The sequence below is a fragment of the Electrophorus electricus genome, chromosome 6, assembly GCF_041902795.1.
Source record: "Electrophorus electricus isolate QZ-2024a chromosome 6, ASM4190279v1, whole genome shotgun sequence".
Classification (NCBI taxonomy): Eukaryota; Metazoa; Chordata; class Actinopteri; order Gymnotiformes; family Gymnotidae; genus Electrophorus; species Electrophorus electricus.
In genome coordinates this window covers 35,179,556-35,189,555 of record NC_137502.1, presented here as the reverse complement: position 1 = coordinate 35,189,555, position 10,000 = coordinate 35,179,556, and the positions used below count along the sequence as shown (strand labels likewise).

At 41.3% G+C, this 10,000-nt stretch overlaps 1 protein-coding gene across 6 annotated transcripts in view; it reads left to right on the top strand.

Annotated features, from left to right (window-relative positions):
• Positions 1 to 1,594, top strand: part of il2rb (interleukin 2 receptor, beta) — a 7,234-nt gene extending 5,640 nt beyond the window's left edge. For 5 of the 6 annotated variants that reach the window (XM_027031890.3, XM_027031892.3, XM_027031891.3 and 2 more), the window contains one exon: positions 1 to 1,594. This exon is cut by the window's left edge. The gene's annotated coding sequence lies outside the window, so the exon portion shown is untranslated. The other variant, XR_014124312.1, reaches the window with a different exon arrangement.
• The last annotated feature ends 8,406 nt before the right edge of the window (positions 1,595 to 10,000 follow it).

The window sequence follows — 10,000 nt, the reverse complement described above, 5'->3', positions numbered from 1 at the left end:
TGCTTTCAAATAAGAAATATTTCCATTGTGCATCCATTCAATTAAATCTCAAAGGTGGACAGTGAACTACATTTACAAGCTATAAACACACATATTAAGGGAAAAGGTCTTTTCTTATGTAATAACCATAGCATTTGTGTTGCTGTTTTTGTCTGTTTGTGTTGTGTTCTGAAGATTTTCTAATATCCTTGTCCGATAGGGCCGTGCAAGCATCGCAGAGATGGTAATTAACTGACTTTGAGTTTTTTTTATATGTAAGTGTGGTTTTATTTTTCAGTGCCAATAGTTCTTGTTTGTCTTAGTTCAGGCTGCTAGAACAAACACAATGCAATTTATTTGATATATATCAGATTAGTGGTAGATTATTTACCAGGGGTGCCAAACTCTGCTGAAGTGCCAGAGTCCGGCACAGAGGGACCAGGGTCCACCACTGAGGGACCAGTCTCCATGACTGAGAGCCAAGATCCAGCACTGACAGACAAGGTCCAGCACTGAGAGCCAAGGGTCCAGCACTGAGAGCCAAGGTCCAGCACTGAGAGACAAGATCCAGCACTGAGAGACAAGGGTCCAGCACGGAGGGCCAAGGGTCCAGCACGGAGGGCCAGGGTTTAGCAAAGCAGTCTGGAGTCCAGCACAGAGGGACAGAGTCCAGCACTGAAGGCCAGGGTCCAGAGAAATGAATGAAAGGTATAAGCTAAATGATGAACTTGCTAAGATCAAAATCAACGGAATATCAAGTAAAGGTGAACTTTATTTGATCAAAGTAAAGCATTAATGTAGTGAAAAATCCAGCTGGCTGACTTTACATTACAGAAAAGATATTTTAATCCCGGATCTTGAATCCAAATCCGGTCCTGAATTTTGTAATTACTGGTATTTAACTGAATATTCAGTAGAATTGGTTGTCCATTTTGTCATTGCACCTGACTCCCGGGTAAATGGAAGTTGTTAAATATTGATATGTCTAACATGTTTAGTCATTCTGGATAAGAGTGTCTACCAAATGATGTAATAGTAATAGAATGTTGAAGTTCAGGACTCAGATCCTGAGGACTGAGTGATGTGAGCACCTCTGAATGAGTTGAGCACCTCTGTACTGTTGCATTAAGCACTGTGTTTACTCTGGCAAGAGTGACCAAAGGAAATACTAAAACTCACCTTCTTGCTCAACAACCTGCATTTTATTTGTTGCAGAGTAACTGCTTTACTTTTGCCTATTTTATATAAAGCCATAATTATTTAATCTAGCTCCTTATTTTCCATAAACACCTTCAACTGACTGCAGTAATTATCTATAAGCTAGATAGCTAAAACACCCACTATCAGTTTGCAAGCTTAAAGATCCATGAAACAACATGTTCATTGTCATGCATTCTCACATATTAATGTTAACATTTACCTATCCTGTATCAACTGTCCTTATTCATACTTGGTTTGAACAAAACAAATTTTGCCTAGTTAACCGCATCTTGACCTGAAAAACTGAAAGTGTCATTAGTCAAATATTGTGTATCCAGTAACATTATCTTTGTGTGAGTGTGTATTATCTAAAGGGTCATTCTTTGGTCAAAAAATAAAAATGGCAATGAATTTATTATGGCAGTACTGTGTTAAGATGGTCTTTAAAAGAGTGGTGTGTGTGTGTGTGTGTGTGTGTGTGTGTGTGTGTGTGTGTGTGTGTGTGTGTGTGTGTGCTGACAAAGTCATGGGTACCCAACCCAAAAAAGATTTAAAACCTAAATATGAAAACTGGGGGGAAATTGTCTTACTTGAAGTTAAGCTAGTGTTAAGACCACAAGTAGAACATTCTAGTGTTAAGACTATTTATTTTACATTCTTATTTTTATGTAAGTTATACATATATTTATACATCACATATGTATGACCTACCATCCTATCACAGTATAAAAACAAACGTGTGCCTGCATACATGATTGTGTGTTGGGGGGTGGGGGGTGCGGTGTGTGGGTGTGGGTGTGGGGGGGGTGTACACATGTAGGCCAAAGTGTCAGTGTTTCTGCAGTTTCCTGCAGTAGTATGTGGTCTGACATTTATAAGTGTTGAGTGGTTTCCGTTACACCGTTACCTTGAGAGACGTAAAGAGACATCAGGGATCCATAGCACCGCTATGAATGCACCTGAGCAGTCCAGCAGCGGAGCACTGACCAGGCTCCAAGTTCCATCTAAATAAAAATCAGCTCTCCATAAATTTTTTAATGAATTATATTCTAAAACTACAGTAAATAAAGGATTACTGTCTTGTGTGCATAGTCAAAACGTTGTTCCTCGTACAAAACCTTTAATTAAGGAGACATTTTTTTAAACCTCAGATATAAAACCAGCACCTGCCACAGTTATAGATCTCTGTCTAACTGTTCAAAAGCTGGGTAATAAGTATTATTTTCACAAAAAGATCAAAATAAATCATAGTAGCTGTATTATATCTCCTGTATTCCTGATGCCTGTATTAGTGATATCTGTGTTATCTGTGCCTGTATTACTGGTAGCTATGTTATCTGTGCCTGTATTACTGGTAGCTGTGTTATCTGTGCATGTATTACTGGTAGCTGTATTATCTGTGCCTGTATTACTGGTAGCTATATTATCTGTGCCTGTATTACTGGTAGCTGTGTTATCTGGGACTGTATTAGTGATACCTGTGTTATATGTGCCTGTATTACTGTTAGCTGTATTATCTGCACCTGTATTAGTGATATCTGTGTTATCTGTGCCTGTATTACTGGTAACTGTATTATCTGTGCCTGTATTAGTGATATCTGTGTTATCTGTGCCTGTATTACTGGTAGCTGTATTATCTGTGCCTGTATTACTGGTAGCTGTGTTATCTGTGACTGTATTACTGGTAGCTGTATTATCTGTGCCTGTATTAGTGATATCTGTATTATCTGTGCCTGTATTACTGGTAGCTATATTATCTGTGCCTGTATTACTGGTAGCTGTGTTATCTGGGACTGTATTAGTGATACCTGTGTTATCTGTGCCTGTATTACTGGTAGCTGTATTATCTGCACCTGTATTAGTGATATCTGTGTTATCTGTGCCTGTATTACTGTTAGCTGTATTATCTGCGCCTGTATTAGTGATATCTGTGTTATCTGTGCCTGTACTACTGTTAGCTGTATTATCTGCACCTGTATTAGTGATACCTGTGTTATCTGTGCCTGTATTACTGGTAGCTGTATTATCTGTGCCTGTATTACTGGTAGCTGTGTTATCTGTGCCTGTATTACTGGTAGCTGTGTTATCTGTGCCTGTATTACTGGTAGCTGTATTATCTGTGCCTGTATTAGCGATATCTGTGTTATCTGTGCCTGTATTACTGGTAGCTGTATTACCTGCACCTGTATTAGTGATATCTGTGTTATCTGTGCCTGTATTACTGGTAGCTGTATTATCTGTGCCTGTATCACTGGTAGCTGTGTTATCTGTGCATGTATTACTGGTAGCTGTATTATCTGTGCCTGTATTACTGGTAGCTATATTATCTGTGCCTGTATTACTGGTAGCTGTATTATCTGCACCTGTATTAGTGCTACCTGTGTTATCTGTGCCTGTATTACTGGTAACTGTATTATCTGTGCCTGTATTAGTGATATCTGTGTTATCTGTGCATGTATTACTGGTAGCTGTGTTATCTGTGCCTGTATTACTGGTAGCTGTATTATCTGTGCCTGTATTACTGGTAGCTGTGTTATCTGTGCCTGTATTACTGGTAGCTGTGTTATCTGTGCCTGTATTACTGGTAGCTGTATTATCTGTGCCTGTATTAGTGATATCTGTGTTATCTGTGCCTGTATTACTGGTAACTATTATCTGTGCCTGTATTAGTGATATCTGTGTTATCTGTGCCTGTATTACTGGTAGCTGTATTATCTGTGTCTGTATTACTGGTAGCTGTATTATCTGTGCCTGTATTACTGGTAGCTGTATTATCTGTGCCTGTATTACTGGTAGCTGTGTTATCTGTGCCTGTATTACTGGTAGCTGTATTATCTGTGCCTGTATTAGTGATATCTGTGTTATCTGTGCCTGTATTACTGGTAGCTGTGTTATCTGTGCCTGTATTACTGGTAGCTGTATTATCTGTGCCTGTATTACTGGTAGCTGTGTTATCTGTGCCTGTATTACTGGTAGCTGTGTTATCTGTGCCTGTATTACTGGTAGCTGTATTATCTGTGCCTGTATTAGTGATATCTGTATTATCTGTGCCTGTATTACTGGTAGCTGTATTATCTGTGCCTGTATTACTGGTAGCTGTGTTATCTGTGCCTGTATTACTGTTAGCTGTATTATCTGCGCCTGTATTAGTGATATCTGTGTTATCTGTGCCTGTACTACTGTTAGCTGTATTATCTGCACCTGTATTAGTGATACCTGTGTTATCTGTGCCTGTATTACTGGTAGCTGTATTATCTGTGCCTGTATTACTGGTAGCTGTGTTATCTGTGCCTGTATTACTGGTAGCTGTGTTATCTGTGCCTGTATTACTGGTAGCTGTATTATCTGTGCCTGTATTAGCGATATCTGTGTTATCTGTGCCTGTATTACTGGTAGCTGTATTACCTGCACCTGTATTAGTGATATCTGTGTTATCTGTGCCTGTATTACTGGTAACTGTATTATCTGTGCCTGTATTAGTGATATCTGTGTTATCTGTGCCTGTATTACTGGTAGCTGTATTATCTGTGCCTGTATTACTGGTAGCTGTGTTATCTGTGCCTGTATTACTGGTAGCTGTATTATCTGTGCCTGTATTAGTGATATCTGTGTTATCTGTGCCTGTATTACTGGTAGCTGTATTATCTGTGCCTGTATCACTGGTAGCTGTGTTATCTGTGCATGTATTACTGGTAGCTGTATTATCTGTGCCTGTATTACTGGTAGCTATATTATCTGTGCCTGTATTACTGGTAGCTGTATTATCTGCACCTGTATTAGTGCTACCTGTGTTATCTGTGCCTGTATTACTGGTAACTGTATTATCTGTGCCTGTATTAGTGATATCTGTGTTATCTGTGCCTGTATTACTGGTAGCTGTGTTATCTGTGCCTGTATTACTGGTAGCTGTATTATCTGTGCCTGTATTACTGGTAGCTGTGTTATCTGTGCCTGTATTACTGGTAGCTGTGTTATCTGTGCCTGTATTACTGGTAGCTGTATTATCTGTGCCTGTATTAGTGATATCTGTGTTATCTGTGCCTGTATTACTGGTAACTATTATCTGTGCCTGTATTAGTGATATCTGTGTTATCTGTGCCTGTATTACTGGTAGCTGTATTATCTGTGTCTGTATTACTGGTAGCTGTATTATCTGTGCCTGTATTACTGGTAGCTGTATTATCTGTGCCTGTATTACTGGTAGCTGTGTTATCTGTGCCTGTATTACTGGTAGCTGTATTATCTGTGCCTGTATTAGTGATATCTGTGTTATCTGTGCCTGTATTACTGGTAGCTGTGTTATCTGTGCCTGTATTACTGGTAGCTGTATTATCTGTGCCTGTATTACTGGTAGCTGTGTTATCTGTGCCTGTATTACTGGTAGCTGTGTTATCTGTGCCTGTATTACTGGTAGCTGTATTATCTGTGCCTGTATTAGTGATATCTGTATTATCTGTGCCTGTATTACTGGTAGCTGTATTATCTGTGCCTGTATTACTGGTAGCTGTGTTATCTGTGCCTGTATTACTGGTAGCTGTATTATCTGTGCCTGTATTAGTGATATCTGTGTTATCTGTGCCTGTATTACTGGTAGCTGTGTTATCTGTGCCTGTATTACTGGTAGCTGTATTATCTGTGCCTGTATTAGTGATATCTGTATTATCTGTGCTTGTATTACTGGTAGCTGTATTATCTGTGCCTGTATTACTGGTAGCTGTGTTATCTGTGCCTGTATTACTGGTAGCTGTATTATCTGTGCCTGTATTAGTGATATCTGTGTTATCTGTGCCTGTATTACTGGTAGCTGTGTTATCTGTGCCTGTATTACTGGTAGCTGTGTTATCTGTGCCTGTATTACTGGTAACTGTATTATCTGTGCCTGTATTACTGGTAGCTGTGTTATCGATACCTCCTTTATTATATGAATGGAACACTAGAAAACAGAAACTCAAGAACTAGGAACAGGGAAACAATGAATAAGCCAAACATAATAACTTAATAACACAAAGAAGCTTATAAAAGCAATACTGTGAAGAAGATGAAGATGAAGATGAAGAAGGAGAAGGAGAAAGGAAGGTGTAAACACAAGGCCTGGGGCAGGGAGCAGGCATGAGGGGGCAGAGCTGGAGTGACCGGGCAGGGTCAGAGGGTGGAGTCTAGAACAAAGCAACGGCAACATCAACAGCACACAGGCGGCATGGGCACCATGGCAACCAGAGGGGGATGCCCGGCCTTGGGAGGGTGAGCCCGTGCACCGTCATGGCACTAGGGCGAAGCCAAAGAGGTCAGGTGAAGCGGAGAGAGCGGACCGGAGGCTCTCAAGCACACACCTCCGTGACAGAGCCGGCTACCTGCAGGTGGCGATCATGAGACTCTTAAGAAATATTAGTCCTGTTATTGGGACTTTTCCCAAACCTTGATAAATATGGCACATGAGCATCTGCCAAATGTAAATGGAACATGTAATAGCCAAAATTATGAGACACGTTTGGGTTTCCAGCTATTTCCTCTCTTTTGTATCCACTGAGAGCCAGGTGAGGGTATCCGGTAGCATCACGGTCGCCCCTCCTCTGGTGTCGGGGTTGCCACGGCAAAGCCTTTTCTTTTATCTAGCCAAATTCTTTCTGCTTATTTTGGTTCTGTGCCTCAGCTTCACCAAACCTCCCAGCTGTGTCTGCTTGGTCAACCCCATGTCCCTGTTTGTGACTGGTCAGCATTTGATGTTAGATGTGTCACCTTCTATGTTAGATGTACTGTGTTACTGTTCCCTACGTATTGGTTATCCTGTGCATCCTGTGTTTTGTATCCTGTGTTTTGGACACATTTGGTTTATGTGGCCTTGATAACAACAGGTGGACTAGGTTTTCAAGATTAAATCTGTACTTATTACAGTGTTTCAAGATTATATCTGTATTTATTAGTTTTTCGATATTAAATCTACTTATTACAGGTTTTTCCACAACTGCATAACATATTTCTCAAAATACTGCGCAATTTCCCTGTATGCACAAATCCCAGTATCAAAATAGCACTTGCCAAAAACCTTAAGCACACAAGGAAGAAATGACTTATTTCCTGAAAAAGCTTCACACACACTTCTTAAAACCAAATTATGCACTCAACAATCACAAACACACTACAAAACTGTAGTTCATAATGAGCACTATTGAGGCAGTGTGTAAAAACCACCATATTACTGCAACTTGAATATTCTGTAGGAAAGATAAAACTTAAGATAATACTTATAATACTTTATTGATCGAAGGAAATTGCAGATTACATTTATTGCGTATTACATGTTTTGCCAAAAACACTACACTAGTGTTTACTGTACCATTAAAAAATCAAGAACCCAAACAAAAACTACGTTTTGCCCATATGCATGTGAACACATAATTTATTTTCTGTATGCTGAGTCCATGAAAACAATTCCCTGCAGGACAATGAAGTATATCATTATATCATTGTTTAATCATCATGTAGTCCAGCAGGCAGACACGCGTCTCAGCCACCATCTCCTCCACATGGATTACACCACGTTTTCAGCGACATCACTAAGGATGTTCTCCGATGACCCCTGAATAGGGAGAAATACCATTATCCCATATGACAATGTAATTTGTGTTATTTGGAGTCCGGACCTGTCTCTCTGGGGGTGGGAACAAGATACCGTATAGTCTGCAGAGGAATTCCACTTGGAGTGCTGTGTTGTATGAGGAATTCTACATGGAGTGCTGTGTTGTATGGACTAGTTGTGACATGGTGTGGTAGACTAATGGCACCACACACTGTTACATTTCCCCCTCTTTAATCAGGGACGTCCACTGTAGTTCTTTTCCCAGGGACGTCCACTGTAGTTCTTTAATCAGAGACGTCCACTGTAGTTCTTTACTCAGGGATGTCCACTGTAGTTCTTTACTCTGGGACATCCACTGTAGTTCTTTACTCTGGGACATCCACTGTAGTTCTTTTCCCAGGGACGTCCACTGTAGTTCTTTACTCTGGGACATCCACTGTAGTTCTTTACTCTGGGATGTAAACTGTAGTTCTTTTCCCAGAGATGTCCACTGTAGTTCTTTACTCAGTGACGTCCACTGTAGTTCTGGGGCGTCCACTGTAGTTCTTTTCCCAGGGACGTCCACTGTAGTTCTTTACTCAGAGACGTCCACTGTAGTTCTTGTGAGGGAAAAATGCTTGTTTAAAAGAAGAAATGAGCAAATATGTGACCATTATGTGACCCTCGTCCTTTCTTTGACCAATCTGTAAGGAAGGCGCGAATAAAAAAGTGAGTAGAGAAGTGATGATGCAGCTGATGAAAAAGCAGAAGTATGACAGTTATTGCTTAGCTGTTGTCGGGCAGATTTAAAATACCAAGAGCTAACAACTGTTCTTTGCAAAAAAGGTAAGCAATGAAGCACGGGGATGTTTCGCAACCCCCCTTAGCTGCACTCCTGAGATTAGCACATGAGAAAACAGCAGGAAGCGGCAGGGTGATATATACTCATGTAAGAGAGAAGTCAGGGGCTTCTCTCCCTCGATGCAAAAGGGACATAACCAATAAAGCTCGCTCATCTGCACATCTGGCTTGAGTCCTATTGATTTTTCCTCCACATCCTGGGATGTCCACTTTAGTTCTTTACTCAGGGATGTCCACTGTAGTTCTTTTCCCAGGGACGTCCACTGTAGTTCTTTACTCAGGGACGTCCACTGTAGTTCTTGGACGTCCTCTGTAGTTCTTTACGCTGGGACGTCCACTGTAGTTCTGGGATGTCCACTGTAGTTCTTTACTCAGGGACGTCCACTGTAGTTATTTCCCAGAGACGTCCGCTGCAGTTCTTTACCCAGGGAGGTCCACTGTAGTTCTGGGACGTCCACTATAGTTCTTTACTCTAGGACGTCCACTGTAGTTCTTTACATTGGGATGTCCACTGTAGTTCTGGGACGTCCACTGTACTTCTTTACTCAGGGACGTCCAATGTAGTTCTTTTCCCAGGGATGTCCACTGTAGTTCTTTACTCAGGGATGTTCACTCTAGTTCTGGGACGTCCACTGTAGTTCTTTACTCAGGGACGTCCACTGAAGTTCTTTACTCAGGGATGTCCACTGTAGTTCTTTTCCCAGGGACATCCACTGTAGTTCTTTACTCAGGGATGTCCACTGTAGTTCTGGGACGTGCACTGTAGTTCTTTACTCAGGGACGTCCACTGTAGTTCTTTACGCTGGGACGTCCACTGTAGTTCTTTACTCAATGATGTCCACTGTAGTTATTTCCCAGGGACATCCACTGTAGTTCTTTACTCAGGGACGTCCACTGTAGTTCTTTGACATCCACTGTAGTTCATTATGCTGGGATGTCCACTGTAGTTCCGGGACGTCCACTGTAGTTCTTTATGCTGGGATGTCCACTGTAGTTCTGGGACGTCCACTGTAGTTCTTTACTCAGGGACGTCCACTGTAGTTCTTTTCCCAGGGATGTCCACTGTAGTTCTTTACTCAGGGACGTCCACTGTAGTTCTGGGACGTCCACTGTAGTTCTTTACTCAGGGACGTCCACTGTAGTTCTTTTCCCAGGAATGTCTACTGTAGTTCTTTACTCAGGGACGTCCACTGTAGTTCTTGGACATCTTCTGTAGTTCTTTACTCAGGGACGTCCACTGTAGTCCCGGGATGTCCACTGTAGTTCTTTACTCTGGGACGTCCACTGTAGTTCTGGGACGTCCACTGTAGTTCTTTACTCTGGGACGTCCACTGTAGTTCTTTACTCTGGGACGTCCACTGTAGTTCTTAATCCTATGATGCATCTGCGGTGCCTTTTGGCCAA